Source organism: Dendrobates tinctorius, unplaced genomic scaffold (genome assembly GCF_039654945.1).
Source record: "Dendrobates tinctorius isolate UK_male_01 unplaced genomic scaffold, ASM3965494v1 ptg000014l, whole genome shotgun sequence".
Taxonomy (NCBI): Eukaryota; Metazoa; Chordata; class Amphibia; order Anura; family Dendrobatidae; genus Dendrobates; species Dendrobates tinctorius.
In genome coordinates, this window is record NW_027361682.1 from 12,860,847 (window position 1) to 12,883,343 (window position 22,497).

Below are 22,497 nucleotides of genomic sequence, written 5' to 3' on the forward strand. Positions count from 1 at the left end.
AAGCCAAGCAGTATTGTGCCCATGTCCTATCTGACAATGACCTAGAAAACAAATCCCTTACTGCCCGCAAGGAAGGTTCCACAACTCTGCTGGACACACCAGGCCCAATAGATCAGCTTGAGGCATCAGCTCCCAAAAGCGATCCCACTGTAAATGAGAGCATCAGCGATAGGATTAAACAACCGACTTGACCTCAGCCACTATCCACAAATTAAACGTCAAGCCCAAAAATACCAAGTACTGCAAAACTTTCACCACTGACCGTGTTGCTGATTATTACGAATTTATCACCACCGCCACCCCCTCAAGCTCACATGAAAAACGAATCTTTCTATTTTGAACTCTTTCCCCCCACAATGACAACGCCACCACAATGGGAAATAAATGAAGCAACAAACCCTAGTCTAACCAAACACGCGGCCATTCCTCCGCCAGCCAACTGCCTCAAAAATACAAACCAAAGCCGCGCTGTCCATCACCACCGGTTGAATCCAAATAGATCTTCCGTTATATGCCTCCAAAAAGAGCGCCCACGCCTTCAAATCCTCTAGCAATTCCTTCTTCAGCCTGATAAAAAGTGTAGGGGATTTCACCCCCACTGTCGCCAAAGATACCCTCCGACAAAAGACTCGACCCATTAGCATTATTCTGCAAGCAAAATTTAGCTTACCCAACAAAGATTGTAACTTGAGTAACATTATTTTTTGCAAACCACTCACTCTCAAATGCTCAACCCGCAGAGCAACCACCTTTTTATCCGGCAATCTACACTCCATTGCCATGGTATCGATCTCAATCCCCAAGAAACTCAAAGAAGTCACCAGCCCAACTGTCTTCTCCGCCGCCAACTGAACCCCAATTTTTTTGCCACGTTTTCCATCATATGCAACAACATATGCCTGAGCCAGACCAATGAACAAAAAATCATCAAGGTAATGGATGCAAGAATTCAAACACGACACTTCCTTATCCATCCATTCCAAAAAAGTGCTAAACGTTTCAAAGTAAGCACATAAAAGTGAGCATCCCATAGGAAGATAATGATCAACAAAATCACCCGTCCCAAAAACAGCCCAACAAATGCATGCTATCAGGGTGTACCGGTAACAATCTAAATGCCGCTTCTATGTCAGTTTTTGCCAACCAAGCCCCTTTTCCACACAACCATACCTAATCCATAGCCACATCAAACAATGTGTATAACACCGAACATAACTGTGGATCAATCCCGTCATTCACCGAAGACCCTTTAGGAAAAGATAAGTAATGGATTAGCCTAAATTTATTAGGCTCCTTTTTTGGAACCACACCAAGTGCTGAAACCCTCAAATTACTGAGGGGAGCCACTGAAAATGGTCCTGCCATCCTACCCAAAGCCATCTCTTTTTTTAATTTATCAGAAACCACTTCGGGAAATTGCAATGCCGACTTTAAATTCTTGGTAGACAACTGAACTGTCATGTCAACAAAAGGGATTCTAAAACCATCTCTAAAACCATCTCTTAACAAACCAGCTGCCGCTGAATCGAGATATTTATTTAGAAAGCACTCCATCACGTCCAGACGCACCGGCGTCACCCCCTTTTTCAGTGGTATCGTCTCCTCTCTGTCTGCCCCCTTAAAACATTTTGCTGCTCCGTGCGTTCCCAAATTTACACCTCCCCTTGTTAAATGAGAAACCCAGCCCTCTCTGCATTGCCACCAAGTGCCCTGACTGTCCCGAACCCCCCGATGCCTTCAGGAAATGGCTGACTCCCCTGACTTAACCTAGTGGGGACCATCACCCTCATCCATAAAGCTATATCTTTGTGGTCCCATCGAATACTGGACCAAGCCGCCTTCCGCTGACGAAACTGCTCATCGTATCTTAACCAACCCTGACCGCCGTATACCCTATAAGCCTCCCCAATTGCGTCCATATAACAAAAAAGGCCTGAACAATTTTAGGGGGCTTTCTCACCGATCATGCTAGCCAGAACAGCCAATGCCTGCAGCCAATTAGAGAAGCTTCTGGGAATTAAACGATACCTACTCTTCTCCTCATCTTCCCTCTTAGAATCCTCTTTTCTTACCCTATTCAGATTAAAATGCTCTAATGGTAGCAAGGAAAATATTTCCACGTATTCCCCTTTCCAAATCTTCTCCCTTTCTTCTTACTTCAGATGAGCCCCATCGGACCCTCATACATACTCCTCTCCCTTCGCTGTACCATACTGCATCCTCCTTCTCTTTCTCCCCACTTTCCCAGGTAGATTGTCCTAAACCCGCTACCCCCTCAGCTGTCGAAGTAACACCCGATGCCCCGCCACTTCCCCCAGTAGACGCTGAAACACCTACTGCTGTACCTGAAGTACCCTCCTATATCTCCCGGGATCCCCCAGACCCTAACATTGCCCTAGAATTCCCCAGCCATGCGGCAGATGATGATACCCCTCCCCGAGACCCCCATAACATAGCTAAATCTCTCAAACCATGTAAGATTAACCCCACGCCCCCAGAAAAAAACATCCTGACCCCCAGGATCAGGGGAAGCAAACAAAGGAAATAAATGATCAGTCGCACCTAGCTGCCTGGGCGCTGTGTTCCCAGCAGGTTCCTGTAGGCAGGGCCAGCATCCTGCTGCCCGTAATGAGCCACTCCCCGGCTCTGACAACTGAGGCAGCTGCCTGTCCTCCCGATGACCTCTGCTCTGCCGCGTCTCCCGGGCCAGCACCACCTGTTGCTCTCCTGCGTGGCCGACGCGCTGTCTGCAGAGCCGGTTGGCTGCCACTCACCAAGCCAAGGGGTCAGACGATAAGGCCCCTGCCTCCTCGGATCCCCTCTGCCGAGCGGGCCCTGCATTGGTAAGGGCTCCCGGCATCTCCCGCGTTGCCATAGAAGAGGGAGGCCGACTCCTCCCCATGCTGTAGGCCCCGCCGGATGGTCAGATTCCTCCCGGTCTTTGGACACCAACCTGTGCCACTCACCGGAGGGTCCCCCGAGGGGCTCCTGACATGACGCCGGACCTGGGGGGTGATCTCAGGACTGAGGCGCACCAGAGGCCTAGACCTCCGCGGCCAGCATCCATCCTGAGAAGCTCCGGCCACCACCTCCTGCAGCAGCCTGTGCACAGATGACTGCAGCCAATCTGTGCCATGTGTGCCTGCAGCGTCTCTCAGTTGTTGAAGCAGAGCCTCAACGTCCACAGTTAGAGGTACCCTTTACAGCTTCTTGACTCTAACAGAGGGTGCCTAAAATGGCTGCCCACAGGAAGATGGCTGACCCATAAATAATACTGTCCCATAACCCCACCTCTGAACCCACTCCCCCCCAAGACTTAATCCCTTTTAGACAATCTGTTAACCCCAAGCTACCTAATGTCCTTCCCGATCACTAAATTCCCACGTTGACCCTGTCATGTCGACTTCCCTTCAAGGCCAGGGGCCGAGTACGGCCTCTCTGCTCCACTTGTGATGTTTACCAAGTCCCCGCTGGGCTCTGCTACCTGGTCCAGTGTCTCTCTTCTGCCCAGTTCAAGTTGTGATGCTTACACAGCCTCTACTTGGCTCTGCTACCTGATCCAGTGTCTCCCTCCTGCCCAGCTCCAGTTGTGGTGCTTACCCCGTCCCCACTGGGCTGTGCTTCCCGACCTGGCTCCACACCCTGAGCTCCAAATTATTTATGTATTTTATGTATGTATTTTACTCACTTGTATTGTGTCATTAATGCCACAGCGCTTTTCAGACATTATCAGTTGCGATGCTTTACCTGTTCCCCATTAGTCTCTGCTTCCTGGACTGGTTTTCACACCCTGAGCTCCAATTAAAATGCTTTACCTGGTCCCCACTGTTAACTGCTTCCTGATGCTTACTCGGTCCCTACTGGACTCAGCTACCAGGTCCATTGTCGTCCACCTGCCCAACTCCATTTGTGATGCTTACCCGGTCCTCACAGGGCTCTGCTTCCTGGTCCAGTGTCTCCCTTATGTCCAGTTCCAGTTGTGATGCTTAGCCAATCCTCACTGGGCTCTATTACCAGGTCCAGTGTCTCCCACCCGCCCAGCTCCAGTTATGATGCTTAGCCGGTCCCAACTGGGCTCTGCTTACTGGTCCAGTGTCTCCCTCCTGCCCAGCTCCAGTTGTGATGTTCAGTCGGTCCCCACTAGGCTCTGCTACCAGGTCCAGTGTCTCCCTTGTGCCCAGCTCCAGTTGTGAAGCTTACCCTGTCCCCACTGGGCTCCAGATTATTTATGTATTTACTCGGTTCGGGCCAGTCAGTTCTTCAGGGGATGTCACGGCATCGGTGACTCGGTCCGTGGCCATGGGTGTGCTATAAAAATGATGAAGAGGAAAGTTTATAGGGGAATAATTTGTGACGCCACCCGTAAAGATCCACTGGGGCAGTTGGTGATGCAGCAGACTTGGTACAGCTCTCTACAGGTAGAGCTAGGCCCCAGAGCAGTTATAGTGCAAAATGTGATGATGGTGGTTGTAGTGCAAGGCAGGTGACACTGTAAATAAATAGGAGGACACAGTTGAGTGCAGTCCTCACCCCAGCCAGGGTGCTGTGTCCTCTGGGTCGGTGGTTCAGCCAGCTCTCAGGTAATTTTGGTACACTGTACCAGAACCCCCTCCTGATGTTCCTTTCCTGGCCGTCTCACTGCGCTGGCTCCCACCTCTCCTGCCCTACACTTCACACACAGTGTCCCAAGCCAGCAGCCTTGGATCCTGTCGGGCGATGTTCTCTTGGTTCCCTTGATCCTATCTGGCTGCCTTTTCATCGAATGTGTGTGGATTTGGCTGTCGCACATACATATACTACAGCCTCCGGTTTTCTAGTCTGGGGCCGGTCACCTACTGCGAACTGGTCCCTCCACCCGACTACGGTCAGCGTGGATTCGGGCGCCATGGATGGAGCCTCACTTTCCGTGCCCCTAAGACCCCTTCTTCACTTCACTTTACTCTTCAGTCCTGGGACGAACTCCTCACTGCTCCAGTCCCCAGCACAAACTGTCTCCTCTTCTCCTGACTCCTCCTCCAACGGACTCCTGTTACCATGACAACTCTCCACTACCAACAGTCAGCTATCTCTCTAGCTGTCCTACCCTTATCTACTTCCTCCACCCACACCCTCTACCTAGTTCGTCCCTGGCCTAAAGAGGTGTTGTGTTGGGTGCTAGTGTGTGGGTCCTGGGTATTGCCCCCTCCTTACCCGAGAGTGTGGCACTGCAGTACCTCTGTGGTGACTGGACCCTCAGGGACGCCACACTAGTCTCTGCTTTCAGCTCCAATTACAATGCTTTACATTGTCCCCACTGTTAACTGCTAACTAACCTGGTATCCTCACCCTCTACTCCAGTTGTGATGCTCCTCATTGGGCTTTGCTGCCTGGTCCAGTGTCTCCCACCTGCCCAACTCCAGTTGTGATGCTTAGCTGGTCCTCACTGGGCTCTACTACCTGGTCCAGTGTCTCCCACCTGCCCAGCTTCACTTGTGATGCTTAGCCGGTCTCCACTGAGCTCTGCTTCCTGGTCCAGTTTCTCCCTCCTGCCCAGCTCCAGTTATGATGTTCAGTCGGTCCCCACTAGGCTCTGCTACCTGGTCCAGTGTCTCCCTCATGCCCAGCTCCAGTTGTGATGCTTAGTCGGTCCCCACTAGGCTCTGCTACATAGTTCAGTGTCTCCCTCCTGCCCAGCTCCAGTTGTGACGCTTACCCGGTCCCTACTGGGCTCTGCTACCTGGTCCAGTGTCACTCTCCTGCCCAGCTCCAGTTGTGAGGCTTACCTCATCCCCACTTGGCTCTGCTTCCTGACCTGGTCTCCACACCCACAGCTCCAAATTATTTATGCATTTATTTTTACTCACTTATATAGCGCCATTAATTCCACAGTGCTTTTCAGACATTATCAGTTGAGATGCTTCACTTAGTCCCCACTAGTCTCTGCTTCCTTGATTGGTCTTCACACCTTCAGCTCCAATTACAATGCTTTACCCGGTCCCCACTGGTGGATGTTTCCTGACCTGGTATCCTCACCCTCTATTGCAGTTGTGATGCTTTACCTGCTCCCCACTGGCCAGGTCGCCACCCCTCTACTTCAGTTGCAATGCTTAACTGGTCCCCATTGGTCTCTGCTTCCTAGCCTGGTCTCCACCTCACTAGCTCCAGTTGAGATGCCTACTCAGTTCCAAATGGTCTGTTTCCTGGCCTGATCTCCACCCCTAAGCTTCAGTTTTGATGCTTTACCCATTCCCATTTGTCTCTGCTTCCTGGTCTCGTTTCCACACAGTCAGAGATTCGATACCTACCTGATCCTACTTGTCTCGGTTTCCTGGTCTAATCTCCACCCTTAAGCTCCAGTTTTGATGCTTTACCCAATCACCTTTGGTCTCAGTTCCTGGCCTGGCCTCCAATACATACCCCCAGGTCCAGTGTCAATGCCTAACGGATCCCCAAATGTCTTGGATTCCTGGCCCCATCTCCACCTCTCAGCCCCAGTTTCAATGCTTTACCCGTTACTCACTAGTCTTTGCTTCCTACACTCATCTACACATCCTCAATTCGAGTTGTGATGCCTACCTGGTCGCCACTATACTCTGCTTCCTTGCCTGGCTCCTCCCTCCCAGATACTATAAATATTCCTTAAATCAACCAATATATACAGTTGTGGCCAAAAGTATTAACACCCCTGCAATTCTGTCAGATAATACTCTTTTTCTTCCTGAAAATGATTGCAAACACAAATTCTTTGGTATTATTATCTTCATTTAATTTGTCTTAAATGAAAAAATGAAAAAACACAAAAGAGAATGAAGCAAAAAGCAAAACATTGATCATTTCACACAAAACTCCAAAAATGGGCCAGACGAAAGTATTGGCACCTTCAGCCTAATACTTGGTTGCACAACCTTTAGCCAAAATAACTGCGACCAACTGCTTCCGGTAACCATCAATGAATTTCTTTCAATGCTCTGCTGGAATTTTAGACCATTCTTCTTTGGCAAACTGCTCCATGTCCCTGATATTTGAAGGGTGCCTTCTCCAAACTGCCATTTTTAGATCTGTCCATAGGTGTTCTATGGGATTCAGGTCTGGACTCATTGCTGGCCACCTTAGAAGTCTCCAGTGCTTTCTCTCAAACCATTTTCTAGTGCTTTTTGAAGTGTGTTTTGGGTCACTGTCCTGCTGGAAGACCCATGACCTCTGAGGGAGACCCAGCTTCTCACACTGGGCCCTACATTATGCTGCAAAATTTGTTGGTAGTCTTCAGACTTCATAATGCCATGCACACGGTCAAGCAGTCCAGTGCCAGAGGCAGCAAAGCAACCCCAAAACATGAGGGAACCTCCGCCATGTTTGACTGTAGGGACTGTCTTCTTTTCTTTGAATGCCTCTTTTTTCTCCTGTAAACTCTATGTTGATGCCTTTGCCCAAAAAGCTCTACTTTTGTCTCATCTGACCAGAGAACATTCTTCCGAAACGTTTTAGGCTTTTCAGGTAAGTTTTGGCAAACTCCAGCCTGGCTTTTTTATGTCTCGGGGTAAGAAGTGGGTCTTCCTGGGTCTCCTACCATACAGTCCCTTTTCATTCAGACGCCGACGGATAGTAAGGGTTAACACTGTTGTACCCTCGGACTGCAGGGCAGCTTGAACTTGTTTGGATGTTAGTCGAGGTTCTTTATCCAACATCCGCACAATCTTGCGTTGAAATCTCTTGTCAATTTTTCTTTTCCGCCCACATCTAGGGAGGTTAGCCACAGTGCCATGGGCTTTAAACTTCTTGATTACACTGCGCACAGTAGACACAGGAACATTCAGGTCTTTGGAGATGGACTTGTAGCCTTGAGATTGCTCATGCTTCCTCACAATTTGGTTTCTCAAGTCCTCAGACAGTTCTTTGGTCTTCTTTCTTTTCTCCATGCTCAATGTGGTACACACAAGCACACAGGACAGAGGTTGAGTCAACTTTAATCCATGTCAACTGGCTGCAAGTGCGATTTAGTTATTGCCAACACCTGTTAGGTGCCACAGGTAAGTTACAGGTGCTGTTAATTTCACAAATTAGAGAAGCATCACATGATTTTTCGAACAGTGCCAATACTTTTGTCCACCCTCTTTTTTATGTTTGGTGTGGAATTATATCCAATTTGGCTTTAGGACAATTCTTTTTGTGTTTTTTCATTTAAGACAAATTAAATGAAGATAATAATACCAAAGAATTTGTGTTTGCAATCATTTTCAGGAAGAAACTGAGTATTATCTGACAGAATTGCAGGGGTGTCAATACTTTTGGCCACAACTGTATATAATATGGGATGTACCCAGTTCAATTACAATACACACCAACCCCACAGACCTTGGTCACTGGGAAAGGATCCTGATGCAAATAGCAAGCCAACCAATGAATAAAATCATTCTTTAGTTAGACATTTTTTAGAATTAGAAATTACATTCATACTTAAAAAATAAAGAGTGCCTCAACAAAGCTGAATAATAAATCTATTATAACAAAATTACAGAATATATCATTTGCTAGTGCAGTTTTCATGATCCAGACCGGGGTTGGAGTCCTGTTTTCCCCTTTTCCCGGTCTGGTCATGAAGGGGTTAACCTTTCTCAACCTCATTCTGGGATCAGGTTTGCTATTTACCGCCGCTGCCTCCTGCGGGCGATGTCAGTTATAGTTCCTGCCTAGGGCTGCTGTAGCTGACTCTAATTGCTCTGAATGGTCCTGCTACGTTTGCTATCTGATCCTGTGTCTCTGTTTTCCCCTATTCCCGTCCTGACTCAGTGTTTCCCTTTAGTGTGCTGACTCCCTGGTTTTGACTTGGCTTGCATCCCTACCTGCTTGTCTTTTGTCTTTGTCTTATCTGCTTCCAACCATTGCTGATTCTCTGGATTGTCCCTGACCATGAGTTAGCTTATTCCTTTGGTACTGCGCTACAGTCTAGGATTTGACCAGGCTAGTTTGACTACTCTGATGCCACCTGTGGTAGCTTTGCTGCTGCACTACAGGCCAGGTCTGTTCAGGTGCTGCTTCCACGCTACTACCATCTTGTGGAGCCTGCACCTACCTGCAGCACAGCAACATGATAGCAGTAACATAAATATAATTATAGGCTTGATGTCACCAGACACTACAAAGGTGACATCAACCCCCCCTAACTATAACCCCACTTGCCACCGCACCAGTGAGAAGAGTTACGCTAAGTGCCAGAATTGGCGCATCTTATGAATGCACCTTTTCTGGGGCAGCTGAGAGCTGATGTTTTTAGTGTGGGAGGGGACCAATATCCATGACCCCTTCCTAGGCTATTACTACCAGCCCAAAGCTGTCTGCCTAGCCTTTGCTGATTATTAATTATAGGTGGACCATATATCATTTTGTTGGGGGGGGGGTTCCTCCATTTTAATAACCATTAAAGGCTATGAGCTGATATTAGTAGCCTAGGAAGCTCCATGTGTATTACCCCCATCTCATGCTATAAAAATCTGCCCTCAGCTGTCTTCTTTCTTTCTGTTAGTTAATAAAATGTGGGGGATCCCATGCCATTTTTTACAAAAAATAATTTAGTAAGTAAAAAAAATACATGTACAGTAAGCTACACAAGCACTGTCCTAATTATATACAGTATGTGCCTGACATCTTTATATCTACAGTATCTATTCTATGTCTTGTAGAGATCCACCATATGAGTGGACGGGGATTTACTCACTTGGCTGGTCTTTGAGGCATATGCTGGGACACTCAGGGTTAAACAGTTCATTCGGTTTATTAAAGTGCAGCATAAACTGCTCTTCATGAACTAAATAGCATATAGCTTCCAGTAAGTGTCCGTTAAACATCCAGCTTTACAGCATACACAGTCTCTTACTGACCCCGGTCAGCATCACTCACTGTTTATCCCTCACGGGTCATCAGGGAAGCGGCCACAGTCTATATATCTATTCTATCTACCGTATATATTTGTGTATAAGCCGAGTTTTTCAGCACATTTTTTTTTCTGAAAACGCCCCCATCGGCTTTTACACGAGTCAATTGTCCAGAAAGCCAGCTGGGGAGGGGGAGCGGCGGAGCAGCGCTTACACAGGAGGCGGCGGCAGTAACTGTGCTTGCTGCTAAAGAGAAATTAATTTTCATTTCTCTTATAGCAGTGCACAGTGACAGCCGCCGGTTTCCAGAAGACATCCTATTCTCTCACCAGCGTGCGCTTGCAGAGTCTCGGTGGTCCTGGCGTCTTCACAGCATCTCCATGGTTCTGGCTTCCAGCGCGATCACATGGCGCCACTCATTAAGTTAAGGAATATACACGCGTCTCCACTCCCATAGGCGCATATTCACTACCTTAATGAGCGGCGCCACGTGATCGCGCCAGAAGAGCTGCTGGAAGCCGGAACCATGGAGATGCTGTTGACCACCGAGACGCTGTGATGGTACGTTGGTGGGTGAGTAGGAAAGGGGATAAGGAGTCATGCATACCAGGATGGGATGGGGGAGCCATGCATAGCAGGACAGGGACCTGGGAGCCATGCAAAGCAGGACAAGGATCGGGAAGCCATGCATACCAGGACAGGGATGAGGGGACAATGCATACCCAGCTTATACTCGAGTCAATAAGCTTACCCAGTTTTCCGTGGCAAAATTTGGTGCCTCGGCTTATGCTCGGATTGGCTTATACTTGAGTATATATGGTATTCTATTCCGTCAGGCCACGCTGTGATTTTACTCTACACGGCAGATGAATTGCAAGCTTTTCAAAGGACATTGGTGTGTAAAAATCTGATTTTTTTCTTGCACCCATTAACTTGCATGGGCGAGTCTCATCCGAGCTACGAGGACAATCGCAGCTTGCTGCAATTTTTTTTCTCAGTTCGATTTTGGGTGAAAAATAAAATCACAGATGAGCAGGGATTCATAGCTTAACATTGGGCAGAGTGCAATCTGATTTTTATTGGATTACACTTGTCCGTTTTCATCGCAGATGAGTATGAGTCCTTTACCTGATACTAGTCTTAAGTGAAGTTTGACATGTCTCATGAGCAAATCATGAAAAATTGGAGTATATAGTCCAAAATAAGATATAAAAGACTTTTATTCATATTTATACATACAAAGCAAGAATTAATATAACATATGTATCAAGGAACAAAGCAATTCAAATCGGACAACGGGTACAAAAAGGAGAAAGGTTGAGTATCACAATTATACCGTAGTTAGAAAAGGGAGAGCATAATAGTAGAATTGATCTTTATATAAAGTGTCAGTGCAAATAATAGTGATAAGAATGTATGAAGCCATGTCAAAAAGAAAATTATAAACAGATATGTCCTAAATCCTATTACAAGCATCACTATTGGCAACATACACCTATCAGCAAAAGGCTCTTATCAATGTTCCTGTTTGTGGGACCACGCACACAGCATGTCATACACAGTAGGAAAGGTCTCTCAAACCTATGAATGTGATATCAATGGTGACATGCTCTTTAGGAAATGAATGAGTAAGGAAAAATTATGTGTTGGGTGGACATCCCAGGCCGAAAGAGAGGAACAAGCATCTAACGTAACATATATAACATAAGCTTTTACATCAATTTAACAGTAAAAACTTAACGTAGTTATTGAAACCCCTTTTAACAGGATGAAGAAAACTTTTTACCTCCAAAAAATGGACGAAGATAGAATTGAAAAATACATTTTGAACCTATTAAAAATACAAAGATCTGTTCTTTGCAAACGATCAATCTCTAGGTAATAGGGGCAAGTCCTTATTGGAGGTCCCACTTCTAACATATCAAAATGAAGGTATTAGCTACAGCATAGGACTCCAGTAATTCATTCTCAGGTGAAAAGCAAGCACCTAACATGTATAGGAGCACCGGCAGTCATGAACCCGGCACACCCCACTATCAGCCAAGAAATGATGAGTGGTTTCTTGTGACTCATTACATGAGTTATTACCATCCAGGCTGTTATTAATATGTCACATTTCAGCTACATACACCATGGGAGGTCGTTGGGCAAATCCATGTCTCTGTCCTAATAACACCTTACCCTTACACCTTTGCAGAGTTGTCAGTGTGATTAAATACTTTCCATGTATCTAAGCTAATTGTATGAGTGATACTATTTGCTGAGCTGTTGCATCTAAGCATATTATGTGTAATGCTGTGTTCTGTACAGTGGATTGCGAAAGTATTTACACACACACACACCCCCTTGGCATTTTTTGTGTTTTGTAACCTCACAACCTGGAGTTTCACTGTTTGTTTGAGGGTTTGCATCAGTTTATCTAAAACAAATGCCTACAACTGTGAACATTTGATTTACTTTTTTAGTGAAGCAAACCACAAATAGGGCAAAATTACTGAAAACTTCAGTGTGCATAACTATTCGCCCCCCTAAAGTCAGTATTTTGAAGATCCTTCTTTTGAGGCAATTACAACTACACGTCGATTTGGAAAAGTTTCTAAGGGAATTTTTTCCTCGAGGCAAAACTGCTCCATCTTCTTCAAGTAAGATGGTTTCCCCTGGTGAACAGCAATCTTCAAGTCTGACCACAAATTATCAATTGAATTAAGGTCTGAGCTTTGAATAGGCCACTCCAAAACATTTACACCTTTCCCCTTAAACAACTAGAGTGTTGCTTTAGCAGTATGTAGAGATGAGCAACTTTGCCTTTCTTCGGGTCGAGTCGGGTTTCATGAAATCCGACTTTCTAAAAAGTCAGGTCGAACGAAATCGGCCGACTATAGGGAAAAGTCGGGGTCCGACTGAAACACGAAACCCAATGCAAGTCAATGGGGAAGCAAAGTCGGCAGGGAGTGGAGGACAGGAAACACACCTACAGTGCCCATTTCAACGACATCAATTCTTATTACTTAAGCTTGGCAACCTTAATTTACTTTATAATAATAGTTTACGCATTGAAAACTGGGGGTTATTTGGCTAAAGTTGTGGGGGAGTAAGGCTGGCGCCAGGTTTTCGTGTGTCCTGGGCCAAAGAGTGTCAGTGCGCCCTTTTAACACCACAATTCATAATGCTCCGATACGGTACAGAAATATAGGCATAGTACAATGAAAAATACTTCACTGCTTACATGACATGACTGATGTTATCTATTTTAAATTCTACAATAGCTCAAAAAACGGACAGTATATTACTCCATACAGTATTATGGCCACCACCTAGTGCGCCATACAGAATAATGAGGCCCATATATTTCTCCATACAGAATAAATGGTCCCATATAATGTTCCATACAGTATGTGATGAGCTCCACATAATGCTACAGTATATGTTGGTCCCCATAGATGATGCTCCACTGTCTTATGGGCCCAAATAATGCTCCGTAGAGTCCATACATAATGGGCCCCATTTCTAATGCTCCAGTGTATAATGGGCCCCGTAAATGCTGCTCCAGTGTCTGATGTCCCCCATTTGGAATGCTCCAGTATATGATGGGCCAAATGGATGATGCTCCAGTGTATGATGGGCCCCATATATCATTCTCCGGTGTATATTGCTCCCCAAAAAATGCTCCCAACATTTTAAAAAAGTTAAATACCTCTCCTCGCTGGGCACTGCTCTACTCTGGACTCCTCAGCATTGACATTTTAAAGCTCTCTGCACTTGTACTGTTTCGGTAGAGGGCATACAGACGTGATATCATCGCGCTCTGTAACCTGAATGTCACTGTCAGGAAAGGCGGAAGATGTCACGGCGGTGGAGCAGGGAGAGGTAAATATTGCAAGTGCTGTGGCTCTGAGCAAGCATGGGGGGCCCACTCGTGGGCGACGGCACTGGCACAGGGTCCCTCATAGTACGACGATATGTCTGACGGCGAGTGGGCCCTCCCACCGGCAGAGACACTTTTGCGTACTATGAGGGGCCCTGTGCCACTGCCATCGCCCATGAGTAGGACCCCTCCACCTGCTCAGGGAACCGGCACTTTCATCTGCACCTTCCTCTGTGTCACCGTGTAAGGTGGTATAGTGTCATGTCTGCCATGTCTGTCAGGTCTGCCTTGTCTGTTTTGCCTCAAGAACCCCTGGAGCGGTGTGCACGCGCATCTTGTGTCTGCTATCTTGCATGTTCCCTAGAGCAGTGTGCACACTCAATCGTGTCTTGAGCTGCAGGATGTCTGCGTTTCTGCTCTGCCTTCTGTGATCATCTCGTCATGTCTAGAACCCCTGATCATGTGTCCTTCCTATGCTCCAGCATAGGCTGGTTCTGCAAGCATCTCTGCATGTCTGGAACTCTGATCATGTGACCTGCCTAGGCTTCAGCACTGGTTCTGTGATCATCTCTGCATGTCTGGAACTCTGATCATGTGACCTGCCAAGGTTTCAGCACTGGTTCTGCAATCATCCTTGCATGTCTGGAATCCTGATCATGTGACTGCGCCCTGTGATCCTGGAGGATCTGAACTGGAAGTTCTCCGCTGGTCCTGACCCGGAAGTGGAGGTGCTATGCCCTATATCAGACCGCCCCTTCCTTTGCTCAGGGCCTGAGTATTGTGTTGCTTCCCTGCGTGGCTGCTTGATCTGCTGGGTTGCTCCCGCTATTCTGTGCCCTTGCACTTTGCTCTGTCGTGCGTTTCTGCACATGCTCCGTGCTCATATTCCGTCTCTTGTCTTGTGCTTTGTCTCGTGTTGTCCTTCGTGCTTTGTTTGTCCTCGCTATGCTTCCTTGTTATGCTATGTTCTGTACCCTGTCCCTGACGTGTCTCTCTACATGTGCAGGCCTCCACTCTGTACCCTGTCCCTGACGTGTCTCTCTACACGTGCAGGCCTCCGCTCTATACCCTGTCCATGACGTGTCTCTCTACATGTGCAGGTCACCGTTCTGTACCCTGTCCCTGACGTGTCTCTCTACACGTGCAGGTCACCGTTCTGTACCCTGTCCCTGGCATGCCTTTCTACACGTGCAGGCCTCCGCTCTGTACTCTGTCTAGTCCCAAGGCTCTCCCTTGGCCCGGCTCTGGGCTTCGGCCTTCGCTCTGCTGCTAGACTCTGTCCCTGTCCCTGGCGTGTCTCTCCACACGTGCAGGCTTCGTCTTGTACTTTGCCCCTGGCATGCCCTCTGCATGCGCAGGACTCTGCCTCTTACCCTATACCTTGTCTGATGTTTCGTGTGCCCTTGCACTTTTCGTACTAGGCTTTGCCGTGCTGTTTCGCATGCGTCTCTGTCCTGTACCTTTGCCTAGCCCTGCCTTGTGGCTCCGTGCCCTGTGCCTGCCTGTTGTGCATCAGCCATGCCGCCTCTAGTCGTGCTTGCCTGTGTGCCTCAGCCGTGCCTGCTGTCCAGTGCTATAGTGGTTACCGGCTGTGTGAGGCGCAGCTGTGCTGCCTCTAAGTCGTGCCCGCCTGCTTATGCCACCGTTGGTACCGCCTGCCGGTGCCCCAGACGTGGTTTCCGTGCTCCCTTGCACGCACGCTGGTTTTCGCACTGTGCCTTTTCGTGCTACTCTTGCACAAAGTCTTTTGCTTATTTTGCTCTGCTCTGAACCCTGTCTTGCCTGCCGGATTCCTTAACCTGCCGACCGCTGCCAGAGGTCTGGACCTAGATGACTGTGGCCTGATGTCCGGAGCTGATTTCCGCAGTCTGATTTCTGGACCCTGTCAGTCGATGCCAGCACCCCGGATTCCGATGCCACCGTACCCTATCTTGGTTCCTGGCGTGTCCTCTGCATGCGCAGGCCTCCGTCCTGTATCTCTCCCTGGCGTGTCTCTCCGCACACGCAGGCCACCGTCCCTGTACCTGTCCCTGGCATGCCCCTTGACATGCGCAGGCCTCCGTCCTGTGAACCTGACCCGGGCGTGTTCATTGACACACATCCTGTTTCTAACTTTGTCTTGTCTCCTTGCATGGAACCCTGGTTTGCTTACCGGATGTCCGGAACCTGCCGATCACCTTCAGAGCTACAGAACCTGATGTCCCGGTTTATCGTTGCCTGCTGTCCGGAGACGATGTCCTCGTGCCTCTGTCTACCATCTGCACGTACCATGCTTTGGACCTCGGCGTGCCCTTGTACGCACCTTGCTCTATGTACTCTGTGTGTTCACGTTTTGCACCTGTTATACCCTGAAGTGTTCCTCATGCCTTGGACCTCGGTGTGCCCTTGCACGCATCTTGCTTTATGTACTTTGTGTGTTCACGTTTTGCACCTGTTGTACCCAGAAGTGTTCATTAATGAAGTTTCCTTGAACTAACGTCTTGTTTCCCTGAGCCGGCCGTCTGGTCCAGCTGCCGTGGTGGCTCACCCCCTTGGTCTTGCCCCTGACACTCCCTGTATAGGGGGTGGTTCCTCACTAGGTCAGCTCGCCCTAGTAGGGTAGGTGCCATGGCCCAGAGGGTCCACTCATTCAAGAAAAACGACTCAGCTTAAGCTGATGCTCGTCACATATAGAATGCGGGAAGGGGCACCTGAGTTTCATCAGTGTCACATTCTGGCTCTATAGAGTGCGAGAGGAATGTAGTGCTGTGGGTGAATGTACCAGCGGAATCATCTAGCAGTGGCTGTGCATCAGTGCACTCCATCTCCGATTCATGTTGGACTGGGGAATTCAGAATTTCACTTGATAACACAGGCATGGCCTGTGAAAAGAGGTCCATGGAGTAATCTGAAGTGTGGGCTGCCGCATCCTTCACTTTTGGGGGTGAAGGAGACAAGGAAATGGGTGGTTCCTGACCAGAACCCTGCACTAACGACTCTGTGCTTGCAGTTTTTGTAACTTCAGAAGAGGAGGCAATAGAGCTGGCGGCTGTTTCGGCAATGTAAGCCAAAACCTGTTCCTGATGCTCCGGCTTTAAAAGCAGTTTACCTAATCCCAGAAAAGGGAGCCTTAAAGGCCTTCTTGTGCCAGCTGATGATGCAGGCTCAACACCTCCTGCCTTAGCTGCTATTGTGCTTTTGACAATACCAGCAGATGCACGACCATCACCATCAGTACCAGCTGGCCCCCCCACACCCACGTCCGCGGCCTCTTCCACCATACATAATAATTTTTGTGAAAATGGACTAAAAATACCGGCAGATATATGGTACTGTTTCAGAAGCGGACAGCTCTATACAGTCTAGGGATAATTGCAATTCTCCGCATATATTTCATGATTCAGACACAGATGGTCACAGGCTCAGTATGGATTAGACAATAATCTAAAAATTTGCAAAAAGGTAAAGTATCACTAGATACAAGGTATATATAGTATAGTTTAAACATACTGAATCTCCGTATACATTTCAGGAGGCAAACACAGACGCTCTCAGGCCCAGTATGGATCCGACAACAATATCGAAAGTTGAGAAAAGGTACTATGGCGCCCCTGAGGGTACGGCCACCACAGAGGTACTGCACCTCATCCAAAGGTGTGTTATCCCACCCTCAGGTGAGGGATCACCACTCAGGGCTCCTAAACCTGCACTCAACACACACACTAGTTAGTCTGTGCTTTCTGGGTGTACCCGGCGAGAGGATGGCCTCATCCCAGACTGACTAGGAAAGGGTGTTGGGGGTTACTGTGGAAGGTAGGTACCATGGGAGGAGCTTAGGTAGTGGAGTGATTGTGGGTATCCAATCAGAGAGAGCAAGCTGACAGTTGATGGGTGTAGCTAGTCTGAGGTAAATGGATCTTTCTAGAGAGTTGTCAGTCAGTGACAGGACAGAGTAAGAGCAGGATTGCTGTGAGAGGGCTGAGGGTAAGAGAAGAGAGAAAAATCTTGTCCAAGCTCATAGACTGGAAGGAAGGGGTCCTTGGGGCACGGGAAGTGCAATAAGCCACCTGTGAAGCCCGTTTCTGGAGAAGGAAGAACCAGGCCTATTTGGGGAAGGTGGCTCCTGAAGGTAGTGGAGAAATACAGGGCTCAGCTAGAAAGACGGAGGCTGAGGTAACTTTAGGTGCCTCAGTCGCAGCCGCATTCAATACTCAAAAAGGCATCTGTTGGAATAAAGGACCCCAGAGCCTGACCCACGTCGCCCGGAGTGATCCATGGCTGCCGGCATGGGTCACTGTTTGTGAAGGCGCACAGCGGGAAGGAAGGGAGATATCAGCGCAGAGACACGGCCTAGAAAGGATACACAAGGAGGAGTCTTGAACACGTGTTCCTGATGTAGCTTGGAGTTTCCGGACCCCTCCCTCGGATGACACAGTACCAATCGGGCCATCTTGTGCACAAAACTTTAGAGGAAAAAACTCAGAAACTGCACCCAACTGTGTCCTTGGTGGCTTTTACAACTCGCCTGCCACACACGCTACACTCACCATCACTGTCAATGGCTCACAAACATCATCTCAACTGCCCTGGGATACACCTGCCCGTGGAGAGCTTCATCATCTTGGCTGCTTTAACACCGGCCCAGAGGATCTGCTTTGCAGCGTTGGCTACCCTAGCCGATTACCACGCGTGGCGTCACTATCCCCCTTTTCCAAATTAATTATCATACCATCTTCCCCCTCATCTGAACTGTCATCTTTATTGGATACCCAGGGCCACGGACCGGGTCCCAATCACCACCGTGACATACTTTCCCCTTAAAAGAGACTGAAAGACCCGCTACTGAGTAACCCCTGGCCCTGTGTGGCATTTCATTTTAACACTAGATAACAGGGATATATTGTATAGTTTCAACATTATAAATCTACGTATATATTTGAGGAGGCAGACACAGACATGGCCAGTATGGATTCGACAACAATCTAAAAAGTCAAAAAAGTACAGTATCACCAGATCCAAGGTATATATAGTATAGTTTCAACATTCAAAATCTCTGTATTTATTTCAGGAGGCAGACACAGACGCTCTGAGGCCCAGTATGGATTACACAACAATATAAAAAGCAATAAAAGGGGAATGGATCCCAAGCGTACTGTATACAGTGTTGGGGTCATTTGGCGATCTACATATATATTTCAAGAGTAACACACAGCCTCTCACAGGCTCAGTATGGATTACACAAGAATATAAAAACTTGAAAAAGGGTAATGTTTTACAATCGTTCAGCTGCATACAGTGTTGGTGTCATTTTAAATCTCCTTATATTTTACCAGAGTAACACACAAACTCTCACAGGCTCAGTATGGATTACACCAGAATATAAAAATGAGAAAAAGGGAAATGTATTCGAAACGTACACCAGTATACAGTGTTGGAGTACTTTGAAATCTTCGTTTATATTTCAGTGTCAGTCTGCCAGTCCAGACTCTCCGCTAGAGGAAGGTAGATGGATAAAAGTACAGACGTAAAGTCGAGTGATTTTAGATGTTTTTGAATTATTAATCATGGGAAAACCTCCCGGGAGAATTCGCAGAGGCGATGCTGACCCTCAATAACTTTAACTGTGGATACAGCTAAAACGCAAATTAGTGAACAAAGGGTTGCTGTATCGCAGTAGCGTCGATCCCATCACAGTAACTCGTCTCCATCAAATTGTGATCACAGGGAAAGCTGTAGACATGGTCCTCACTGCCTATCATGATCTGTCTGGTCACTTTGGAGTGCAAAACACACAAGCCACAGGCCGTAGGGGATTCTATGGGATTGCCATGAGAGGAGACATTGAAAAATGGTGGCAGGAATGTCACACGTCTGTGACTATGAAAAATGTGAAAGGTGATCATAAAGCACCACTGCATCCGATTGGGAGTTGACGTCCATTACAAATGGTAGCCATTGGTAATCTGAAGGTAGAGGCCAGCAGCACAGGACATAGCTACATCTTAACCATCATCGATCAGTACACCAAATTTGTAGTGGCCGTCCCTGTGATGGATTTAACTGGCCAGACTACACAGCTGTGGAGCATGGAGAGGTAAGTATTGCAAGTGCTGTGTCCCTGAGCAAGCAGGGGGGACCCACTCGTGGGCGCCGGTACTGGCACAGGGCCCATCATAGTACGCCAGTGTGTCTGACGGCGAGTGGGCCCCCTCACTGTCAGAGACACTTTATTGTAATATGAGAGGCCCTGTGCCAGTCCCGTCGCCCAAGGGTGGGGCCACACACCTGTTCAGGGCAACAGCACTTGCCCGGGTGCGGCAGGTGTTGACCCTGGACCTGGGGTGGGGGGGCAGCCCATTTCGGGTGGTTTAAAAAATGGCATATGTTGATGTGTAGGCTGGACTTTCAGCTGCTGCAAATGGAGGAATTGGAGAAGTCAGAGGAAGAGGAGGACAAAAGCGAGCCTTTTTTCTGCCAACCTATGTGCTATCAGGGGAAGGTGGGACAAAATCTTTTGAAACCCATGCATGGTTCATTTTAATGAAGGTTAGATCATCAACATTTTGGGTCAACAGACGGGTCCTTTTTTCTGTCAGGATTGATCCAGCAGCACTGAAGACTCTTTCAGATAGCACACTACCAGCAGGGCAAGCAAGCTCCTGTAAGGCATATTGTGCCAATTCAGGCCATGTGTCCAGTTTTGAGGCCCAATAATCAAAGGGGAATGACCTGTGAGGGAGAACCTCAGTATGGGAGGCAAAGTAGTTTGTAACCATAGTTGACAACTGCTGTCTCCTGTCACTCAATCGATTCTGTATTAGCTGGGACTTGAGAAATCAGACCACAGCATGGTCAGGAAACCCCTGTCTCCAACGCCAGTTCGGCTGTGTGCACCACAAACACCTCTTCCATTTTGCCCACTACGGCTCGTTGGAGAACCAGCTCCGCTGCTGTGTGCTGGGAATGCCTCAAGCAACCTGTTTACCAGAGTTGCTTGATTGTTAGCCAATATTAGCTCTAGGTTTTCCTGTGGCATGATGTTGTGTAATTTGCCTTTATAGCGTGGATCGAGGATGCTGGCCAACCAGTAGTCGTCATCCCTCATCATTTTGGCAATGCGGGGGTCCCTTTTTAGGATCCACAAGGCATAGTCACACATGTGGGCCAATGTTCCAGGCGTCAATGCTGCACTGCCAGTGGTGGGTGGAGGAGCACTTTCTGGCAAATCCACATCCCTCCAGTCACGCACAAACCTTGTACCTGACCTTGGCACGTCCACATGTTCTCTTGCCCCCTGAGAAGCATGCTCCTCCCCAAAATAATCATCCCCCTTATCCTCCTCATCTTCCTCTACTTCCTCCACCTCGTCCACACCAGTTCCCTGACCAGACAATGGCTGACTGTCATCAAGGCTTCCCTCCTCCTCCTCCTCCTGTTGCTCCTCAGCTGCAGACGCCTGATCCTTGATGTGCATCAAAGTGTGCATGAGCAGACGCATAAGTGGTATGCTCATGCTTATGATGGCATCGTCTGCGCTTACCAGCCGTGTTCATTCCTAAAAAAAAACACTGAAGGACTTTACAGAGGTCTTTCAGCTTTGACCACTGCACACCCGACAATTCCATGTCTGCCCTCAAACTGCTTGCCTGTGTATCCTCCCACAAATGCATTACAGCCTGACTCTGTTCACATAGCCTCTCAACCATGTGCATGGTGGAGTTCCATCTTGTAGCAACATCTATGATTAGGCGGTGCTTGGGGAGCTTGAGTGATCGCTGCAGCTTCTGCATAAGACTGGAGTGGACGTTTGAGCGACGGATGTGCGAGCACAGTCTTCGCAACTTATGGAGCAGGGCTGATAATTATTTAGGAAGCACTGCACCACCAGGTTCAAGGTGTGAGCCAGGCAAGGTATGTGTGTGAGTTTTCAAAGGGCTATGGCTGCCACAAAATTCCACCCATTATCACTGACTACCTTGCCTGGCTAAAGATGTAGACTGCCCTGCCATGACTCAGTTTGTCAATGCAAGTAGTCGGCAGTACCTCCGTGGTGTGTCTACTGTCGCCCAAAGACATCATTTTTAAAACAGCCTGCTGCCGCTTACCACTAGCTATTCGATAGTGGGACACCTCATGTGCAACTCTCACAGATGTGGATGGAATGCTCGTGCGACTGCGCTCTGTCGACGAGCTTTCGCTTCTGGAGGAGGAAGAGGGTCGAACGCCTACAGCCAACTGTTTCCTATACCGTGGGCTAGGCAGCACTGTTCCACTGCCGCTGTCCCCTGTGGAGCCTGCATCCACCACATTAACCAAGTGCGCAGTGATGGACACGTAACGGCCCTGGCCATGCCTACTGTTCCATGCATCTGTTGTGAGGTGCACCTTTCCACTCACTGATTGTTTTAGTGCATGGACAATGCGGTCTTTCACATGCCGGTGGAGGGCAGGGATGGCTTTTCGAGAAAAGAAGTGCCGACTGGGTAGGTCATAGCGTGGGACAGCGTAGGCCATGAGCTCTCGGAAAGCTTCGGTTTCTACCAAACGGAAGGGCATCATCTCTATTGAGATCAGTTTGACAATGTAGGCGTTCAAAGCCAGTGTACGTGGATGAGAGGATGAGTACTTTCTTGCCCTACTCAGAGTGTCTGGTAGGGTGAGCTGGACTTGAGAGCTGCATATGGGGGAATTAGCATTGGACATGACGGACTGAGAAGGGGTTGGTGATGGTGAGGGTGTTGATGGCCTCGATTCAGTGTTTCCTCGCAAAAATATTGTGATTGCCTGACTGGTTTGGCCTAGCGA

General features: G+C 48.2%; 1 long non-coding RNA gene across 1 annotated transcript; it reads left to right on the forward strand.

Moving 5' to 3' along the window:
- The first annotated feature begins 2,638 nt into the window (after window positions 1-2,638).
- On the forward strand, window positions 2,639-16,189 carry LOC141071518 (uncharacterized). The gene is made up of 2 exons (XR_012226680.1): window positions 2,639-2,843; window positions 15,897-16,189. It is a non-coding gene; the product is annotated as an uncharacterized lncRNA (long non-coding RNA).
- Window positions 16,190-22,497: the final 6,308 nt, after the last annotated feature.